General features: G+C 36.7%; 1 protein-coding gene and 1 long non-coding RNA gene across 2 annotated transcripts in view; both read left to right on the plus strand.

Annotated features, from left to right (window-relative positions):
- Positions 1-23,721, plus strand: part of LOC139134795 (plexin-A1-like) — a 206,224-nt gene that overhangs the window by 50,634 nt on the left and 131,869 nt on the right. The window lies entirely within an intron of this gene.
- LOC139134260 (uncharacterized) lies at positions 46-2,669 on the plus strand. Its single transcript, XR_011552755.1, has 3 exons — positions 46-264; positions 574-749; positions 2,443-2,669. It is a non-coding gene; the product is annotated as an uncharacterized lncRNA (long non-coding RNA).

The following is a 23,721-nucleotide window of genomic DNA, read 5'->3' on the forward strand; positions in this document are numbered from 1 at the left end:
TACACTCTAACTGTGCCTAATCAAAAATTTTATACAAAGGAACAATGTATGGTGCACACATTTGACAAGATGAAATGCATATCACCGCCGGTAGAGTTATCAAGAGTAAAAGTGGACATACAAGTCTTAGTAGGATTTGTCATGGATGCCGTTGTTTTGCAACTGGATTTGGACTTCGAAATTAAAGACGATCCTGTTTATTACCCCTTTGCTGACGAGGGTAACATTAAAGAATACAGCCACGGAAGACAGTTGGTCATTGAGGTATTGGTTATAAGTCAACAAACTGAGAGATCGACCGCATTAACGTCGGTTACTTCTTTTTTTGTATTTGTAGAACGATAATACTTAGATTACACCTTGTTCGAGGTATTCTTTACTTTAAACAAGAAAATTCCAAATTTTTGACAATTCGAACATTTCCTAACTTTGAATGGACAGACAAGTCTTAGTAGACTCATACTACATACAAACTGCCTCTTTGCTTGGTTTTAAAAGTCGAGCCAAGAAATGCAATAAAAGATCAACGTATACAGCATCAAGATCGAGTCACTTAATCTGCCTTTTATTAAGGGAGAAAACTTGAACTTGGCTTCTATGGCGAGTGAGTATTTGTAACTATTGGAGAAGAGGAGTGCAGAGTGGTGAGCCTATCAGATGTGCAACTGAACTGTGTTCCTCCAGAGGACGCTCCGAGAGGGGTGAACAAAATTGGTATTTCGTCTGAAAACGGCCTTCCTGAGGTCAGAGTAAGTATGGAAAGCTCGTCATAGTACAAGAAGAACGCTGTGGTAGTAGTCTTTGTCGTAGTGACAGTTATAGCAGTAGAAGTTGGAGTAGTAGAGGACGGAAGAGAGATTTTGAAGGCTTATATGTTGTTGTTAATACTCTCCTCGTCCAAAGACTATTGCAACTGCACAGTCATTCTAGAACTTATTCGTAGATGACGTTCGTAGGTCCTCTAAAAAGACAAGAAATTCTTTCTGTTCATGCAAAAAGCTAACGTATATTTAATATATTAATGTATATTATTCCGTGGCACATGTCTGCCAACCTATAATCCAATTTCAACCTTCAAAAATGAAAATTGAAATGGAACTAATTTTCAATTCTCAAATGGTTTTATCATCTTGATTATTAACTATTAGGCCTATTTTTAATTTAAAATCTTTGGTCTGAGATTGAAATATAGTAAATAGGTATATACTGCTGTGAGAATGGCATTTTGCGGCCATTTAAATTTCCTTCTGACAAAATTTATTTCCCACAATACACTTCTTCCGTTTTCCAAATTTTCAATTTACCAAAGATCTCATTTTCCTATCTTATTTTGCAAGCGTGGCAGCCGATAGTATCTATCGTCGGCCTAATTTTGACAGTTATTTGCGCGGGCAAATTGTTTGCGATAGATCTAGTAACGAACATACAAAGAACCAATTGTGTTGCCGCCGGAAAGGAAAGTCCGATATAGTCAGTTTGACCTGAGCTGACCTACTAAATTTTTGCATGCTTTCAGTCAATATCGCAAACTTGTACGTTGTACAAAATTGTGACAGCCATCGGCCCCATCAGAGTGCAGCATCTACATTTAATTTTATCTAATCAATTTATTCAGCTCGTCTTTTTCAGTTGAAGTTGAGATTCGCACGATAAAGTGTGGTTCAAGATCGACGAACAACATGTTCTCTCCGCATAATGATCTAAGTACCCGTCATAGTTTTTAAGCCGTATGCCGGTCCCGCTTCATGAATTGCATCCGTTACAACCCGATCCAAATCGTGACAGTATCGTCTTACACTTCGTTCAGAGATACCACTTGTACTGGGCAAAACATTTTTGAGATGAACGCCTATTTCGCGCTGACGAATTCTTCTTTTCTTTTCAACAATTTTTTGAGTTTCTTGCTGCTTAACGTACCGACTTAAATTCGTTGCCTGAAGTACACGCACTCTACCACCAAATAACAGTGTTTGTTTCTCTTCCAGTATAACTAGGTAGGTCGTGGAACGATGTTATTCCCGCTAATTTGTAAAATTATCTTTTGCAATTATCGTTACCGAGATCCCCTATAGTGCATCTTGTCACGCAGAGACAAATGTTACGCCTTAATTCGTTACAGTTATTTCGGCCATAGTATCAAAAGATACGGAGCTACGCCCCAAATGAAATGGGAAAATTGGACATTTAGTAAATTGGAAATTGAAAAAAGCCCGGAAATAGTGCATTGTCGTAATAGAATTTTCAGATGGATTCACATATTCAGCAGTATACACGCAGTTCCCATATTTCAATCTCAGGCGAAAGATTTTAAATTTAAAAATAGGCCTTAAAGTTAATAATCAAGATGATTAAATCATTTGAAAAAAATTCCGCATTATGATTTTCTGTTTTGAAGATGTAAATTGGCCGAAATGAGCCGCACATTTATTTTTACCCTTGCAGGTCAAAGTTGGAAATTTAGACTTTTTCATTGGATACTTGAAATACCCAACAGCGGAACAAAGCAAAATATCAGGGGTTATTCTAGGACTTGTAGCTGCCCTTGCCTTGTTGTTGATCATTACTATTCTTATAATTGTGATATGTTACCTGCGGAACAGAAAGTTGGACAACCAAATAGCAGAAGAGGTTGAAAACTGGCTTGAAATAATTGCAATGGGCACAAGAACACGACCAGGTGATTAGTCATTCATGTCATTGTACGGTGCGTTTTCTCTTTCATGAATGTGATAAATAGATATTGAAGAAACAAGACGGCGTACTCGACTTTTGGCCGATAAATGAAATCAACTCTATGTTACAAATTGTTTATTGTGCAAGCCTGGGTTTCTGGAAGCATCAAACTTAAGCTACCGAATCTGGCACTCTATCATAGACTTTACGGTTTAGGCGAAATCATATTAAAATGCATTAATTACATTATTATACGCAAGGCAGTAACATTACCAATATATGTAACAAGCTTATGCTTATTGAAGAGTATGCTTTCCTACAGATATGGTTCTACCATTCTTAGACTTCTGCAATTACACGGCTAACATGATAACTGATGGACAGGCTGACAACCCACTGTTTAAGAGGCGTTTACAAGTAAGTCTATTCGTATGAAAAGTTTTCGAAGTCTGCTGACGTGTAAGCCCATTCCCTGAGATAAATCTTAACTTTTCTTTAATACATCAAAAGGTAACGCCTACACTATTACTGACAATGATAATGTTAGCAACTATAACTGTAACGTTATCGAAAAAATAGTTAGTGTAGCACAAATTAATGACATGTACAAATTTGAAAATAAATGATAATCAGATCCGACACAGATAAAAGTTTTAGAGACCTGTTCAAAGGAAATGCAACTTTAGTTCCTGCGTATTCCCGGTACATAATTAACCTTATTATTACGGTTATAGTATATACAACTCATTATGCAGCTTCTATGCAACTTACTCAGTGTCGTACTGGTTACAAGAGAAATAGTATAATTGTATGCTCTTTTTGTGTATTTGTTTATTTTTATTTATTTACTGGCTGAGAACAACGGGCTTTCGCCCAATTACTGTTCCAGCAAAAGACAAAATGAACTAACAAAAAGCACAACAAAGAAACAGTGACGGTAACAACACAGTTAAAAAGAATAATTATCGGTAAAAACGGAACTAACACTAAAAATAGCAATTTATATAAAAAATTGCGAAATTTCCCATAGTTACAATAAAAAATATCATGAGTCTAATTGTTTAAAATGTTATTCAAACCTTTCATAGTTCTTGGTAAAATGCTGAAGCATGAACATGTGCTTACGGTAGCAGTTAATAGTAGCGTATAAGTTATAACAGATCTATTTCAGTCTCTCGTTCATCTCTCGTTTTCCAGAGTGATACTGATTGTACCAAGAGTTTGGAACAATTCTACTCCTTGCTTGTCGATGAATCTTTCTGTCTTGTGTTCATACGCACCCTTGAAGATCAGACGAAGATGACCGCAAATCATAAGTAAGTTGCACGTCTCAGTAAACAGGCGATCTTGTTTTTTCACAAGTACAGTTCACTGATATTGTCGTTAACGCCATTGTTAGTTCTGTTTTTTGTTTTTTTTTTACCAGAGCCACGGTTGGCTATCTCCTAACAATAATCCTTCAAAGAGAGCGGCATATGTTTTACCTGACAGAGTGAGTATAACTCCGTGTGAAACCGTATATAGCTTATCTGTTTATCCGTTAGCTTATCTGTTTATCAATTTACAGTATTTGCATTGTATGAAACAACATCCATTGACTACGGCAAATACACGTAATCTGGCAATATTGACCGATTACCAAGTAGTTTTCATTAAACTAGGGCATTGTTTCTCAATTGTAGATAATTTCTAACTTCTTATGTTTCTGACACTTGATTGGATATAATGACGTTTGATTCGATAAATGAAATAACTCTTCATGACTCTACAGTATTTTATTGTCTTGATCTATTGCTTTCAGTGCTGGTTGCATGGTTATCGAACAATGCGACATTTATTATCGGAAATTTGTTATTAAAAGTAGTTGTATCCTTGAAATAGTCAATTTCGTTCGGTAGTGCATTGTCGTTCACATTTAAATATAAATGCCACTCCATGAAACATGCGATGGCCACTAATACGCACTAATATCGAACAGTAATACTTAACTCGAAATACGATTGCCATTTCAATCGGTATATTAACGAATCTTGAACTGCTATCTCAGGCTATTGAAGGTATTACTGGCCGAGACTGCCGTAAAAGCCAACAAGACAAGGAGAACGAGGTCAATGCTTAAAAGGTATGATGAATGTATGCTTATTGCGCTAAAATGATGTCACATGATGATGTTGAATCTTTTTAAAATTGAAATACTGCGTGAGACTGCTGTAACAAAAGTGTAGAATGTCATCAATAATTATGCTTTACTAATGCTTTAATATGCCTAACACAATTTATTGTCATATTAGACAATGACAAATAAATTTCTTTCTTTTGTAAATAGAAATGATTCTATAATGGAGAAGATATTGACTAGTTGGTTTGCCATAACACTGTACACCTTAACCAAGGTGCGTAATATTTGTATCTTTTGGTCTGTTTCCGCTTAACCCTTAGGGTATTTTGGATTCAAACCTGTTCATCAGAAATCAGACCTTATTTTGTCATGATTACGATGTCCTATTATGTCATTTAGCATATCATGACGGAGACGGTCCATTTCAAAAATTAAAATTCGCAAAGAAAAATTAAAATTTGTTGGTTTTATAAAAACTCAGAAACATATGCTGAAGTACGTTGATAGGAATTTGAGTTGTTCGCGTACATGAATATGTTGTTGAATCTTCTTAAAATTTGAATACTATGTAAGACCGCTGTAACAATTAAGTAGAGAGTCATCGTCATCATGAACTCATTATCTTGGATGATCAAAATAGGGATAAGAATGCAAATATCATAATAAGTTTAGAGGAGATGTGTGGACAGTTTAGAAATGTTAAGGTTCGTAAAACCGCCGGTCCCGACAAAACTTCTTCAATAATGTTGTATCGAGTTGGCCCAATCTTTACCAAAGTATTCCAATTCTCACATAACACTCGGTATTAATTGGAAAACAAGTTGCATCATTCCCGTTCCAAAAGTATGAAGGCCAGAGACTTCCGACCTGTCGCACTCACGTTAATTCCAATCAAATGTTTTGAAAGATCCCTTGAAAACATTTGGTGTCTCAAACAGCCTATCAAGACCCCGCTACAATTTGCTTATCGCCAGCACAGGAGTACGGAAGATGCAGTCTTTTGTCTTCTACATGCCCTCACACAACACCTTGATACTTCCAATGCGTCTGTTTGAATTTTATTTGTGGACCTCTCAAGTGCGTTTAATACTATTTCATCAAACTTGTCAATCAGAAAATTGAAAAAATATGTCAGTAAACAGGCAATTAATCCATTGGGTTGCATATTTTTTGGTTAGGAGACCACAGTTTGTCAAGGTAACTTCGATGCGATTGCAAGTGCGATTGTTCATCATATTTACATCTGATTGTACTCTTATACATACCGACAGCAATGATAAACTTTACAAATTAGCTGACGAGAAGGCTTTAGTTAGCCTAATTACAGAAGATCAGGACACAGTATACAAGCAAGAAGTGAACAGATTGGTTACATGATGTGATGGTGATAACTTGTTTTTGAATGTAAAGAAAACAAAAGATATGATAATTGATTTCAGGAAAAACTAAATTAGTCCACCACCATTAAAAATGAGCTTGAAAGGATAAACAGTTAATAATATCTTAGGATCCTTCTTACAAACATAGTTTCTTGGTATGACCATGTTAATATGTCATACCGAAAATGTCAGCAAAGATTGTGTCTTCTACGTAAGTTGCATAGATTTGATGTATCCGGAAACAGTTTGCATATGTTTTACAGATCAACGGTAGAGTCTTTTTTTTTGTTAATTGTATTTACTGCAGGGGAGGTAGTAGTAATGAAAATCAAATAAATCGTGTCTTCAAAACTGCTAGGAATATTCTAAGGAATACTAGGAATTGTCTAGTTTTGATGACTTGTACGTGAAATCAGTAAAAAACCAATCTAAAACTGTATTGTCTGACAAAACGCATCAACTTAATAGTAAGTTCATTAAAAATGAGGTCTGGTGCCATATATAACTCAATTAGGTGCCGCACAAACAGCATCAGAAATTTTGTGCCCTAAGCAGTGAGGATTCTTAACCAATTTTCAGGGGAAAATATCGTTTCGGAGACGGCTACTGCCATGGTTATTTTATAATAAATTAAACTGTTGTTGATAGACAAGTGCTGTGGCTATTATCTGGAACTGTGCTTTTTAATCTGTGTGTTCTCCTTATCTTTTGTCTATTATGAAATATTGGTGTAAAGGCTGTGTGCACCACAACGAATTTCAGTTGATATTTGATTAATAAAGGATAATTAAGGATAATACACTTACTTACTTCCGTATATCATGTCATACTTTATTAATAGAACAAGGAAGACACAAGAAACTTTCACGAGAGAATAGACTGTGTATTTGCAATGATGGTAGTATTAATAACGAGTACCATTTCCTTTTGCTATGAAAACTTTATAACGTTTTAACATCAAAATATCTCCCACCTCAATACACCACAAACGCAAATATAGATAAATTTATAACTTTGTTGTCTTCTCAAAACATCGAAACACTAAGAAAGTTGAGTATGTACTTATTTCTTGCGTTTAAAATGAGAAAGAAATACCTCGAGCGACACTAGATTTTGATTATTTGTTTTTTTTCATTGCCAGTGTGATGTCATGACTTAGTTCTGTAATTATTTCCAAGGTCACTTTTCATGTTACTGTAACTTAATAAATTATTATTATTATTAAGGATAATAAAGGATAATAAAGTAATAATAATAATGATAATAATAATAATAATATGTTTGTGTGAAGTAAGAAGTAAGAATCAGACTATGAATAGTACTATTGTCCTGCTCACACTGCACCTTTGTAGTATCCGTATTGTATATTTTAACTTTCAGACGTGCATTGGAGAGTCCGTCTTCATGATGTACAAAGCTGTTTGTGTTCAACATAACAAAGAGACTGGAAATGTAATGAAGGTAATCCCAGCTTACCCTCGTAGAGTTCTAAGTGAACAAAGAGTTTACCTACTCAAAATATTACAATTTAACATTCATGTTATAGTAGCGGTCGGAACATGAGATTAAAAATTAACATTACATAGAAACATAACTGTAATCATGTAGAAGCGGCGTTTTTATGCTTCTCGAATTTTAGGTTTATAACTACTGTTAATTATTCTCAAGCTTTAAATCCAAGTAACACATGGAACGTTAAGTTATAGCATCAGCAACCCTCAGTTGTTCACAGACAATAAATTATTAGGTTTAAAGAGCCCTATTTGAGCAAAACACATCGATCGAACGACAGACTAACACTGTACTTCCTCTATTACCTGCATTTCATTGCTGGCCTTCATGTTGTAGTAAGGCACCAACCTTGGATGCTTTATTACAAACATAGATGAATCGTAAATTAAAGGGTCTCCTTCAGTATCGGATTAAATTTTAACTGGGTTTTAATATCCTGCAGAAACCTGTAAGTGCAAGAATGTTTAATTGTTTTCATTCGTCCCTGTGGACGAAGTCCGGCAGGAGGCAAATGTTTTAGTCGCCCGCGAAAACCTTAACCAATTTCTTTCAAAGTTTGTATAATGACATTATGTCATACATATGCACATCAATTTGTATAGCATATTTGTATTGCAACATTGCCACCATGGAAATATTGGATACAATCAAACATGAATCAAGCTTAGAGTCGTTACCCTGCATGGCATACCTCAATCAATGTTATTTTAACCTAGTAAAAAGATATATACATAGTTGGTACTTCAATTTCTTATCAAGACATAAATCAAATTTGCTGCTAAAGAGTCTCTGTTGTCATGATTTTGAGCGTCAATAAGTGCTACGCAGACATCCCTAGTCCGATTTCATCAGAACTTGGCACAACTACAATGTACCATGATATACATAATATGTATATCAGTTTGTGTCGCAATACCATCCAATATGGTCGCTAAGTGGCGATTTTTTGATGATCACAGTAGTAACCTGACATGCCTGAAAAGTTTTAATTCAAAGCGGATATAAGTAAAATTTCGACGAAATGCATGTCTATATACGGAACACAGTACAATCTAATGTGGATGCCAGGCGGCTAGCTTTTCATTTTTAATCTCCTCACCATTTCTTTGAGGTGTCTGAAGCGATATATTCAAATTTAGTGTAAAGACATTGTACTTTGATTTCAAGATATAAATAAACGGTTTCAGTGAAGAAGATAACACCACATAGAAACACAAAAATACTGAAATCAATAACAGGGATTGCTAAATTAAAGAGCCATTTGATCCAATGTGTATGCATAAACAATTTATTGTGTTCTGTCCTTTTCGCCTTAACAATAATGCATAATCAAGCCTACAGACACAGTGCAAAGAAGTGTTGCTACAGTGTTCAAGGAATGTTTAATAGTGGCAAGACAACAAAACCCTGTATTTCCAGCTCCAATCAAGTACATGTTTGACTTTATGGACTCTCTGGTTGTTAAAAATGATATTGTCGATAGAGATGTAGCAAAGATATGGAAATGCGACAGGTAATAGTGACAGGATTCTGTATTCATGCTATCCCCATGTAATGTTCAGAATTTATGATCTCAATAGGTGTAAAATGTGAGAAGATACTCTGCCAACAGGCAGTAGTGAACCAATCATTATGATAGTTTTCAACTAACAATATATCAAATGTCAAAATCATTTAACGTATTTGTCTATTTTAAACCTTATGTATGTAATTTTCAATGATGATCAACTTTTTGCATGTAATAACACATATGCGATTCCCGCCGGAATAATTCTTGCTTTGATATTTACGAAACGTCGAGAAATTCCATTTATGTTATCATGCAATGACACAATAATGGTATCTTTCATTTTAGTCTACATTTGAGATTCTTTGCCAAAATATTAAAGCGACCACAGAGTATGCTGGACATCAATATCTCTCGAGCCGTCGGTAGGGAACTTGACAAAATATCACAAGCTTTCGTCGAAATCTGCTCGGACACAAAGGTAGCTTACGTTGCCCTTAATGCTCGTATATTTTATGTTTCGCAACGTCCATGGCAGTCGATTGGCGAGTTCCGAACAAGTTATTATGCAACCATCTCTTATGATGTCGTATTGATTTCTTAGCAATAAGCTGTATTTGACCAAATGTTAGAGTTCGGCTATTAATCGCAATGGCTCAAAATATGACTGTTTTTAAGGGTAAATATGACGTTATTCGGCTGAAATGTATATTTTTGAAGTTGATACAAAGTTTTATAGATTTTCTTGAATGAAGTCCAGTCTTTTTATCGGATAAGTACCCGAAACACCATACAAAATCTTAAGATAATATTTTGATAAATATTTAAAGTAAAACCTTTCCTTATACAAGCGTTTTAAGAATGCAAAGAAGCCTCCTTTATTTGTATTGATAACAGAATGTTTCTCTTTCACTTGATTAATTGCCTTAAAATGCTTTAACGAATGAAGCTGCTTAATACCTATCTTTTTTAAAGAATACACCAACAGCTGACCCGTACGTTGAAAACATTGAACACTTTCGCAGACGGCTGCGAACATACATCGAAGAAGTGAAGGCTCTACCACCTTGTGGTGAAGCAACACTGAAGAATTATCTGGATGAAATCTACCAGGTATACAATATAAACGTGCATAAGACGATGGGCATATTCAAAACTTGTAAAGCTGTTGAAAAGCAACGAACGCGATCGGAACTAATTTTGGATAATTGGATGGTGAAGTAATGTCGATTTAATCTACAAATGTTATCTCATCTGCTTTTCCTTTTATATTACACACTATTTTATGGGTAAGTTGCGATATAGCAACATTCAGCTATATGGCACCTAACACTTTAGAGAAATTTGCAAAATATGAAAATCCAATCATCCCAAATTAGTTCCAATCGTATTAACGCATACTAGCTTAATAGTTTACTGTATTATGGCTGTTGAGGACTGCACACAGGTAAACAGAGGCAGGAAAGACAGTGTTCATTCAATATTCAACCGATTTCACAATAAATCTAATACAATGTATCTGTGTCGTCAGAAAGGGTATTCCAAAATGGTATGAAAGATAAAGGTAAAACTATTTACCCGTATGTACTAACGTAATTAAACGTGGATCTCAATATCGCATCCATCCTGCGTCTCTACTTCCTTTTATGCGTAAATGTTATCATTTTAACAATTGGATTCTTGTTTCAGGATTGTAGTGAATCTTTTGACAAGATGTTTGCTCTTGACAAACTCTTTTACTTCTACATCGGATTCAAAGATGAGGTACTCATTATTTTTCTCAAGATAGAAGAGTTATACATTTTGTATGTAATTTTCACTTTGTTTGATGACAAACAATATAATAGCAAATGTGTATATCCAAAATTTTTGGTGCAGCAAAGGGTAGCGTACATACAACCGGGAGATGTATACTCTCTATTCTCCCTTAATCCATCACATTTCCAATAAAGAAATGTATTCCCTTCCAGCGCCAGGTCTCCTTACCCTTTACTCATAATTTTTCCAACATCATGGGCGATACTTTACTGAGCAAACGACTGTGCACAACTTTCAAAGGAGAACAAGCGATAGGCCAGACAGAAAAGCATTGTTCATCGGATTTTTTTTTTGGGGGGGGGGGAGGCGGAAGTGAATTAATTTTTTGTGAACTGCCAAACTCTACCACTAGTTACATTGTTACTGGTGACTATGAGTCTAGAGTTTACAGACTGTCCGCAATAATAGAGGCATTACATATTGATGGAGTGTTGTCGTAAATAATCCTGAGCATTTCCCCCATGCTCACAGACACACAAAAGAATAAGCTTTAGTAATATGCACTACAAAAAATCACGTAAAAGTAAAAAATGCAGCATTGCCTGTTTACGTCCTCCAAGTAGGGTCTGACATTTGCGTTTTTTCATTTTTTGGTTCTGCCGATCATAAATGCCAACACACCTATCTGGAGAAAATACATTGAACATAGCAAACGCATTTAATTCGTTACTGACAAACACCTTCTGAACCGACACCAACGCAACTGCATTTTTTTCCATAGTGATAAATTTGTATGCTTTTCTTATCTCTTTTATCAAATGTCACACAGTACTTGAGATATCCAATGATTCATTATGAGTTGTACCACTGGGGATTCCTCCACGAATTCTGCATGTCTCCCGTTCATAGATAAATTCATGGGCTAGTTTAAAAAATTCTTATAACGTGTTTTTAAGCACACCATTCTAGCAATTTCCATTTGAGTGACATGTAAAGTTATACTTGCTTCCCAAAGTATGGCGTCTGTACTTCCTGCGGAGTGTGACTTTTATAGATATTTTGAAATAAATGTACTTTCACTTTTAGATGCTTAAAATTATTGCCTATACGGGGAATAGAAAACGTTATACGAAAAGTAACCGTCATTGTTGCAAATTGAACAAAACTCCGGGTAATTTTATTGTTTTGTGGCATGTCAGTAACGTGCTAAATGAATCGCTGAACGCATTATCTGAATAAACGCTGTGCATGAACAATATATTTGGAGCTAAATGTTGACTGTCGCGCCATGTCAAATGTTGGTGATCAAATCAATACTTATAACTCATAAACCTTTACGAAACAAGGATATTACTGCTGAAAGTCAACTCCCGTTGCGTCGTACCACAAAAAATATTGACTATATTCAACTTTTGGTAGTAATTGCAATGCGGAAGTACGTCCAACAAATAGACCGACGTATCGGAGGCGTTACCCAAGAGCACTTTATAGATAATACTTTGCCTGAACAGGTAATATCAACAATCATCAATGCGAGAACAAGTAGGATTGAGGACTGCCGCTTTAACTTTAATCCTTGATTACCTGTACCTGACCACGACCTTTTTATTTTTATTTTATTTTATTTATTTATTTGCACAAAATGATACATAAAACACCACAAAATGAACAAAATTGTGCATGGATTACACAGAAAAGTCGAAAGACTTATTTCCACTGTGGTCCATATTAACAAAAGACTAACAAAAAATGGAAAAAGTACAAAGTGAGAAATCCGACAACAGAGAGTAAAACAAGCACTTCCAAAAATAAGTTAAACGGACTAAAACCCTCTGAAAATCACACCAAAGATTAAATGAAATCTCTCCTGACATATTCGACATAAGAATCTTGCAAATGACGTTTTAACTTTTTTCAAAATTGTAATTGGAATCAATATTCCTTATACTACGTGGAAGGCAATTCCATAACTGCGAAGCTGAGTACTGAAAACTTGTTTGAAATAATTTAGCTCCTCCTGGGATAAAAACTGAGTTATTGCCAGAACGTGTATTATAATTGTGTACATTCTGTCTGGTAATAAAATTTGACGCTAGGTAGGATGGAGCTTGACCCCTTATTATTTTATGCATGAGATTCAGTTTCAGATACGACACTCTTTGCTCTACACAAAGCCACCCAAGTTTTTCAAAGTGAGCTGGCCCAATATGTTCCCTGGGGTGCATTTCTAGAACAAACCTTATTATTTTATTTTGTGTTGTTTGTAGTGTATGTTTACTGACAACCTTCAAACCTTGATACCAGTAGGCACAGGCATAATCAAAATGACAATTAATGAGACTGTTGGCAAGAAGTATACGTGTTTTCCTGTCCAAAAAGTGGCGTTTGCGAAACAAAAACTTTAGACGAATGTTTGCCTTCTGTATAATTTGTGTGGCCATACTCTCTCCTGATAGTGTTTGATCCAGATCGGCACCCAAATAATTAACGATGTCCTTGGCGATGACATTGGTATCGTTATAGACTATTTCCAGCTTAGACTGTTCTTTTAAGAAATGATTCGAGCCAAAAAGAATTGACTCATTTTTACCAAGATGTAAGGTCAATTTGTTATCCACTAACCATTCATTCAAACTTTGCAATTCTAAGCTTAGTTCGTTTTGTATTTTACCAATATCCTTGTCAGGCACCATCAGTGCTGAGTCATCAGCATACAAAAGAAGTTTACAATTTACAGCAGAACACATGTCATTAACATATATTGAAAATAGAATCGGACCCAGTATCGATCCTTGAGGCACCCCACAATTAATCTGATTAAGTCACAAACACTGCCCTTTAGCTTGTTGTTAAAGCGTTATCTGAATATATACTCAATCGCCAACATCAAGCTATACACCGATGGGGTAACTTCCAAGAGGACCGTGAGTTCGTTCATTCTTAGGGAATACATCATGAGTCGTTATTTGAAATGTTACAGACTGAAGGAGGAGAATAGAGCGTATGCATCCTTCGTGGTCGTACGTACCGTACCCTGTACTTGCTATTGTGAATCGATAATTATTTACTATTTTTATAGCCTCATTTACGCAGATTTTCAATATTTCTACTATTATTCCTCAAAACATATTTATCATTAATAATTCATGAAGTTGGTAGCAAGCAATCTGACAGTTATTCACCGGGCATCAAAAATTTATCATAAACTGTGAAAACGTCCCAATAGCGTCGCGATGTAAGATTGTTGTCTTCGTATAAGTGTACGTATACATGATTACATAAAATGAGGAAACTGGACACAGATGTAAGGGCAAAGTCAGAAAAGAGGGGACGGTAAAGTTTAGCTTTTCTTAATGTAGAAACGCAGCGAGGACTGTTTTGTTGTTTGATGGGACATAGAGAAACGAATGATGAGAAAGGAATATTAGAGTGAAGATCTTTACCGATAATTTTCACTTTCTAATTTTTCTTTTTATTCGGGATCAAATCAAAATAATACGTTTAACCTTGTAAGGTCCTTAGGCGTCAATTTCTCTCCGTCCACTGGTTGGCTGCTCTTGTAAATTGTAATACTATTTTAATATGCTATAAAACATTATTTCCATTTTCATAACTATGGGAAATGATAATTCTAAGGTGCGGATTCTGACTTACAGATAAGTACAGCCCTAGAAATGAATGGACACTGCAAGAAAGCCGGTCATGCCGCAATAATGGATAAGCTTATCGCTTCTATGATGGAAAACCAGTATGAGCAGATACCGAGCAACTGCGAATCACTGTATGCAAATCCTCTGGTTCACTATGAAAGTCTTCATCACAAATCCAACGAAGAAGCTGATTACGAAGACCTCCAATTGGAATCCGAACCATTTTACTCGGCTCTACATAACAACCAGCAACGGTTGCCTGGGGTGTCTTCCGTGCAACCACACTCTAAGTACCAAACAGTACAGGCAGAGCCACCATCACAATACACTACACTGCAATATGGGCAACAGCAGAAAAGGGAGGGAGACCTGGAAACAGAAGGTTCAATGTATCAACCATTGCAAATGCAAGATAATCCCTCGTAGTATGAAACACTCGGAATTAACCATAAATAATGGGAATAATGACAGCATACTAATGCAAGTACTATTTCCAGTACTGTTAATTTGTTGATAGTAGCATTGTTGTTCTCGGGATTAAACATTGTACACAATAACGTTCAACTAGTACAAAATAAGTAGCATTTATATTCGATATTTTAATATCATGTACTGTATTGAGGATCTTATCCCACTGTCCTCATTATGCTTTCATCAATCGGATGATTAGCCTTCATCATATTTCCCCGATATTAATTTTTGGTATTTTACAAAGCTGATGTACTTTTTTACCTGACATATAATATTATTAACTAGATATTACTGGTCATTGTATTTTCTAATGGTATTACCCCGATGATCGCAACTTCAGTATTGTATTTTAGATATAGATTTGACGATATTCAGACTTGTCAAACTGCCTACTTACTGTAAGGCCTGAGAAAAAAATTTACTGGGATTTATTTTGCAAAGCTTCAGAGGCGACGGGCGATTTCTTTATATTTTTAGTTACGAACCAGCAAAATATCCCACTAAACATAGTTACATTGTTACTGATGATTTTGAGTCTAGATTCTACAAAGGGTTCACAACAATCACTGCATAAAAACCCTATAATACTTACTGTATTAACGTGGATTATTGCCTGTATTTTAGCTGAAGAGTGCATATACAGATGAATACAGTCAAGAATCCATTTTTTGTATTCAGCAAGCCTGTATTCATGTGGATTCATGTGAATTCACGTGTATTATACTATAATACAGGCAACTAATTCATGTGAATTTATCTGAATTATTGGGTTTTCATGCAGTGAATAGATCAGCTACATGTACGGGCAGTTTTAACAGAACAAACCTCCACATGTTCCCGGAAAAAAAACGAAAAACCTCAAAAAAAGATGGAGAGCAACAGTGACCTCAGTCTCCCCAATTAAAAAAAATATAAAAATCCAAAATGCTGCAATAGAACGACGATTCTGAGGAACAATTTAATTATTCCTCCAGACCTAAATCTTGTTTATTTCTAAAAAGATACTTGTCATATTGGTAATACATACTGAAAATCAGTCTGTTCATTGTAGTTAACAGAACTAAAAGACACTCCGAGGAGTTTTGATAATTTTCTTTATTGTTGTATGTCTTTGAGAGAGAAAGATAACGCTTAATATTTGTGTCAGACGAACCACAATGTATACCAGTTCAAATAGTATTGTTACACAATGTTATTTGTTTGTTTAGTCAAGGGTAGAATCAATGCGAAACAAATCTCAATTGAATTAAATTAATAGCCACATATAACAAAAGAATTTAAATGAACCAGTTTTGATTTTCGATTTCTACACGTATACGTTGTGTCACCAAATAATTGACAAAATTCATTTATAAACTCTTTAAGAAACATTATCTGTCATACAAGCAAGTTCTGGAAAATCCATATTGTATGATAAAATGTCAATCATTAAATAAATGTATTAAAAGGTCACTTGTTGCATAGTACATTTTCCGTTTATGTCATGCAATGACATAAAATTGCTATATTTGAAGTTGCCTTGATAATACGCATGATATATTGCGACCTCGGATGGCAAACTTTGACCACTGTCGGTAAAATTTTGCTGTAAAGACCTGTTTTTTTAAGTTGGCCATCGGAGGGCGCAGCGCAGCACTGCAAAATATCGTTGAGGGCAACAGGTATATCAGTAGGTGATTAAAGCAATAGCTTGAATGGCGTACATTAGATAATCCGGAAACATAAACACTATCTCTCTCCACACTACACCTAATTAATTATCTTTTGTTTTACGAAAGCATAAAAAACCGGCGTTCTCTACTTCAAATACTTTACGATTTAAATAACAGAATTAACAGGTTAAGAAATTTTGTCATCTTGCTATTGCTTGTTTTATTATGATCATTTTCAAGAACCCATGATCCAATTCACCGATTGATTTGAAGACGTTGTTTATGCTATCAACAACCAGATATGAACTGAAAATGCTCACGTGTTTCATTATATATTGCATTTATGTGCAAGTTTGAACCTTTGCTACATGCTTTGCTACATTTTAAGTGTTATGATCAACACAATGAATTTCACCACAGATCAATTCTAAAGGTCATTAAGTATTCAAATATGTAATTAGCTGAAATAAAAATAATTAATTTCTTTGAGTACTGTCATTGTATCACAATATAGCATGTGTAATTACCTTTGGTCAAGTCCTTCAAGCTCTATATGCCAAACCGTGACAGCTTGTTAGCTATTTATGCAAATTATGAATTAGCTGACATGAAAATGCAAAATGACTTTCAATACTGTTATAACCTGGTATAATGATCAATGTACACAGCATGTTTCGCCAAATTTTATCAAGTAAATGCCAGTATATATCCCTAATTTGAATTGGAAGGTTCATTAATATGCATATTGGGAATTGGCTGAAAAAAATGTCAAATGACTTTCAATAATCTTGTATCATAGTATCTTTAATGTACATAGCAAGTTTTGCCAACTTTGGTCAAGTCAAAACAGATAAATATCGCTAATAAATGCGGGATATCGGACCGCAGGCGGGCGAAGATTGCATTATAAGCGCGCCAACCCAAACTCACTGCATGGACATCACATTTACGAAATCGAAGTCCAAAGTCAACTACGTCATTGTTAGAATAAGAGAGGTTTTCCATCACACGGGAGCATACCACCACAAATTTTGCACAGATGGCGTTGCACTGGCATTGAAAAAGGGTGCATGGGAGCATGGGAACGCGGGCAGTTTCCCTCGCTATGGGTAGGAAATGCATTGAGCAAGACACACTTCCGGGTTCGCAAAAAAACGAGGATCCCATTTACGGGGCGCTCAAATATAACTATTTGCTGTGATACATAGCAGAGGCGTATATGTTTGTGATGCTGAGAATAACATCAGTAAATAAATGACGGGTTTTAAAAGTTGACGTTTTTTGCGATGAAACAGACTTCTGAAGGTAGCTCGCTTGGGGAACACGTCATCCCGGCCGCTGTCCGCTTTGACCCCAGTAATTCACACTGGTTTGGTCGGCCCCAGGTACCCAAGTCACTTCGACCCCGTCACACTTTTGCCTACATGTCCACGGAGACGATTCAACATGTTCCACAACAAAGCCAAGACAAAAATTGAAAATATCAATAAAATGGCTTCACAAAGGCTGAAATACACGATACTCGATGAAGTATGAAGTTTATGAAATGAAATCAAAATTGACAACACAAGTGTTTGTCTCGGGTAATACCACTTGAAGTTGAACTATTCTACAGACTGTTTTTCCATACAGTGCAGTATTTGTCAGTGACAAATTAATCTTTGCAATACATTTTTTTGCGATGAGCTGGAAATTTGATTAATATCGAGTTAATGTACATAAATATTCCGCTATTTACTGGGACACGTTTATTTTCTCGATCCGCTATCTGCGGACTACGTGCTGAAGTACATTGACTGTTCATGTCAACGATCGTTTCTCCCTCTGCAGAGTTTCTGTATCCCGTTCAACAATGCTGTACCTCGATCACACGATAGTGACGCTATGTAGCTGTGCAGTATTGAAACTTATCATAAAATGGCCACCTCGTCTAACAGTAACACGTATTGTCGGGATTATCGTACGGAAAAAAGACTGCAAAAGTAAGACTTATGAATCTTCATCAGAATTGAACACATCATGATTGTACACGAGTATCAACCGTGAATGCACGTTGAGCTCGGCAGTTACACAAGCATGGTACGCTACATGCATAGCCCTACGAGTATGGCGACAGTGTCCGGCTTTGGCTACGCCGGGGGCTACGCCGCCTACCGGAGGTGGGAGGCGGCGTAGCCAAAGCCGGACACTCTCGCCATACTCGTAGGGCTAGCTACATGCACTGCCGCGATGCCGATCGTATGCATTCCAAGGCCTATCCCGGAATTTGTTTCACAAACAACCTCAAAGGAGAGCAAACATACTTCTATGGACAATGACGAATACGTTTCTTGGCGAAGCAAATCAAAACAGTGCAGAAGTACATGAAGTAGGTCATGGCCTTGGACTCTGTGCACGAACCTGATTGGACACTTCAATACCTTTGACCCAAAGTTATTATTCATCAGCACTTCCATGCCATGAGGCTAGGTAGAGAATGTATTAGCCCTGCGTACGATGCTGTGTGTTCCGCTACAGCTAATAGCCCCGCTCACCACAGCCCTGCAAAGACCCGTACGTAGAGTTGGTGACTTCAAATCCATTTTTGGACTTGACGTAAAAAGCCAAATTACTGCCGAGTTCAGCGTTCTTGGGCCCAAGTCGTATCCCTGCCTACCTCAGCTACTCGATCGCTTCCAAAAATGCCAGTCTTTTATTCTTTTTTCGTAAATAACCGTCGATGTCGGCAACTCTCTCGCTAGCCCTGCGTACGTACGCAGTGTACGCTGTGTGTTAGGAACGCACACAGGGAATGCACAGCGTACACTGCGTACGTAAATTAAAACTTTCATAACTTCATTAATATCCAAGCCACGCCCACCAAAACCTTTTCAGTTCTAGCCATTTGAATTCTGAAGATGTCTACCAAATTTGACTGAAATACGTTCAGCCGTTTTTGAGAAAATGGACCCACAGACAGACAGACACACAGACAGACAGACAGACAGACAGACAGACATCGCTGCGACATATGCTCACGTGTTCACACGTGAGCAAAAAAATCGCCAATGCTATATTTAGAGGTTATTACCCAATATCACCAGTTCCTTGTGTCGTATTAGCATTCGTATCATTTGTGCTGCGTCAGACACGAGACGAGGAGGGGACGCCATTTTGTTAGTTTACCCTCAGGCTGAGAGTTGCCATGTCAACAGTCGTCGCGCGCGCGACATTGCTGTCACGCCACGCGCTCACTACCTGTTCGGGGGAGACCGTGCACAGTGTCGGCGCCGTGCGAACGGCAGAATGTTTGCTAGAACTTGACCAAGAAAAATACCATGGGAAAACATTTCAAGACTCAACATGTTATATCCGCATTTTGCAACCAGAAGTACACGTGTTCCTCGAAACCCTTCAAGTTTTTACGTCAGCGACATCGCTTCGCAGGCGGGGAGCGGCAGCCATTTTGTTGTTTACGTTGTTTACCAACAAACTGCTAATATAGTTCGGGAAAGCTCTAAAACTGATGACGTTCATCGTGCATATATCTCGACGTTTACCGTGAAATATCACGGCTGATATTTTACGGTGAACGTCACTAGGATGTAGCAATATGGGCATGGGTATACGATAAAGTAGTGTTATTGCATCCTAAGTAGAAAAATATGCGAAACAATGACGAACAATAACAGAAGAGGCGTGCCTGGCTATGAGTTTTTACAGCTACATGCCATACCGAGCTCCGACTGTCACATTTCAAAAACATTTATATACCTTCAACTCTAGTTAACCTACTATCGTCCTGTTATTCCCACTTGCAGTGTATCGAGTTGTGTGTACCTTACAACCTTTGCTACACGCAGCTGTCAAACCTTGTTACCTTTTCCTAACGTATGTCGTCCTACTCATGATGTGTGCAGTAACTCAGACCTCTGAAGCAAGGAATCGTGGCTTCCGGCTTTACTGCAATGCGGTGACAACGACACTATTTTGCAGACGTTTCTGTTTGTATCTCACTGAGATATTTGTTCAGACTTGTCAAGAGTAGGGCGATGCCTGTGTGACATATTTAGATTAGAAATTAATTGCAATCTCTATATTCTTGTCTGGAAGCGACGCCGCGTACAAAAGAAGATGTTATGATCAGTGTCGACAACAGGTTGAATTAAACCTTTCCTTTAATCGTTTAAAATTGGACGGCAATTGAAACGAGCAAATACATGCAGCGTAAGTACACCACATTTCAATAATAGGCAAATAATTTTGTCGCGAAGAAGTGCTCTCCAGGTATACACCATTCGTCTGTCGTCATTTTGCAGAGAGTGACGAACCAGGAAGAAGGAAATTACAATCACACATGTGGCAGGTACACCACGAACCGGAGGTCATAATGTCGCACATATTTGTACAAGCAAATTAATTGCCTGCCTTTAATATTAAAACAGGTCTAGGTTAAGGTGTGCTGACAAATTTTGGTCAGATAAGCGCCTAAATATGACGATGACCCCTGTCGGTCGTAAATCATTCTCGCGGAGGTTGAAATGGTAGAACAGCTGCAATAACGAATATGTCTATCGGGGATGACTGGCTGTGATATGTTGTATTGCAAATGATTGATCAATCATAATAAGAGTATTTGTAATAGGATAGGCCTAACAACAGGAATACTTATTATTACTATTCATTATAAACATACACCACAAATTGAAGTTGGAGATTTTTGCGAATTGACCACAAGGCTTGTGTCTGAGGGCTTGAGATCTTCTGGGGCAAGGCTTTTAAGGTTTAGGATGTGTCGTTATTACGAGCAGGCGCCTTGCAAGTGCAATTATTCTTCCATGATTTTCCCGTTCTTTAATGATTCTAATTGAAAACAAACAAAGCAGATATGACGAATATCGTTCAATCGCCTTCGGTGCTTCAACGATCTCGACTAGCAGCAAAAATTAGCCTGTAGATGTTACTTACTGGTGAGAAACTAGTACAATCACTGTAGAGAGTTTATTATTTGGCATTGAATTTGGAAATTTTAACTGTAAAGATTTTCTACAATAATTGTAAAGTTTATGAAAATTTACGGTTGCCTGTTGGACATACTTGATGGTATCATGAAGTAGATTGATGTGCGTGTATTTTATCCATGCCTCCGTGTTATTGTACAAAGTGATATACATGTTTGAGAAAAGGGTCGGGACAGACGGATGGACAGAGCACAGTCTCTAAGCTTTCCGTCTTCGTCCGCACGTACTTAAATCTTTACGAATTGCAGACCAATTGAACCTGTCACAGGACAATGACGAATTTTCCCAATATGAACTTCCTGTGACAATGTTTGTACTCTTTATTATTATATGTTGCCTAGTTACAAACTTTTACATCCCTCTCATATGACCATAATTAATAATTTTTCGGTTCTCCTTCTTCCTCTTCTTTACATGGCCTCTAAATCGGATTTTCCCAAAATAATAAAATGGCTACTTCTCAAAACCCACAGACCCAGCCAACTCGAAATTTTACCATGCAGGTTCAGCGAGCGGTAATGTGATTTTGATCGTTATATGAAATTTTGCAAAGTCATCATTTATTAACTGACAAAACTTTCTTCTCCAGAAGTGGCGTGCCATTTGACCTGGAATTTTGCCAACACCATTTTGTGTGAAAAAAGCATCCCAATTGGTCTTGTGCTTTGGCAGCCATGTTGTCGTTTATGAAAAACCAAAAACAATCAATGAAATACTATTAAAAATTCTTCTTTGTATCTGTCAAATGTCCTTGATGACCTTTAATTACCTTTAACAAGCTTCAGGTATTTATGGTTATAGGAATATAGTCAGAACTATCACCCACTCCATTTTTAAACGGCCGGAAAAGCTTGCGTTTAATTCGGTGGTTAGTAGTGAACAGCAACACAAAATCTGACAATGGACAATTTATTACAAGTGATGAATCCATCGTTTATGCAAGGATACTCAGTATAAACAATATGTATGTAAATACGCACAGCCTGGTTTAAGCGTGGGTGAGTGGACAATGCCATACCCATCGGAAGATGGTCCCTTCCATATCATGTGATGCAAGCTCTAAGCCTGGAGCTTTTTTCCCATGATTCAAATTACATTGAGTTGATGAAGCCCTAAAGTGCAACTTCCTGTACTATTTTTATCGGTTTTTGTAAAAAATCGCGCGTTACAAATGGCAAAAATAGCTTTTCCGTGGTAATTGACCACAAAGCTAGCGCATATGTAAAAATTATCCTTGGTTAACTTCCCCTTTAAAATAAATCAATACACTTTATGTGCTTAATTCTGAGTATTCAAGGGCCATGACATTGAGAGAACTTTGGAGGCCGTTGACATGAATTGACGATGCGTAGAGGTTTAGAGCTGATTGTATTTTCGAAAGACATTGCAAGGCTCACCGATTACACTTGAAATGAATAATTCAAACTTCTGTAAATGAAGTACGCCAAAAGTGCAGAAGAGAATCAACAGCCTCACTTTTGGATGTTGCCTTTTATAGTGCGCTAACTTGAACCTTACACCTATATACAGCTATATAATTCTTTAATATTTTGTTCAATACGAGTACTAGTGCATGTCCTGAAAGCTTGTAAAAATAGATCTAAACTTATGAAGCAGTTCATACATTAGACGTATGGGAAATTGTAAGGGCGTTGGTCACGCCGAATAAGTTCGCTTGACTGGATATAATTCACGGATCACATATCAAAAGCTTTAAAGCAAAGTCTTTATTTCAAAGGGGCTTCGCTGTTTGAATGCAAACAAACGACGAAACAGATTTGTTACGATTCTTCGAGATTAGTTAGAGATAATAATATGAAAACATTGTCCATTCCTAAAAATTTACTTCAATTCCAAAAAAAACTTTATTCGATTCCCCTCATAATATAGGGAAAGAGAAAAAAAACACCACATCTTCCATACAACACTTATGAAGGCAAGCTGTACTTCGAGTCCCAGACACGAAATTATTTGCAAACGACGATTAGGACTCGTTGATC

This window comes from Ptychodera flava, chromosome 6, assembly GCF_041260155.1.
Source record: "Ptychodera flava strain L36383 chromosome 6, AS_Pfla_20210202, whole genome shotgun sequence".
Taxonomy (NCBI): domain Eukaryota; kingdom Metazoa; phylum Hemichordata; class Enteropneusta; family Ptychoderidae; genus Ptychodera; species Ptychodera flava.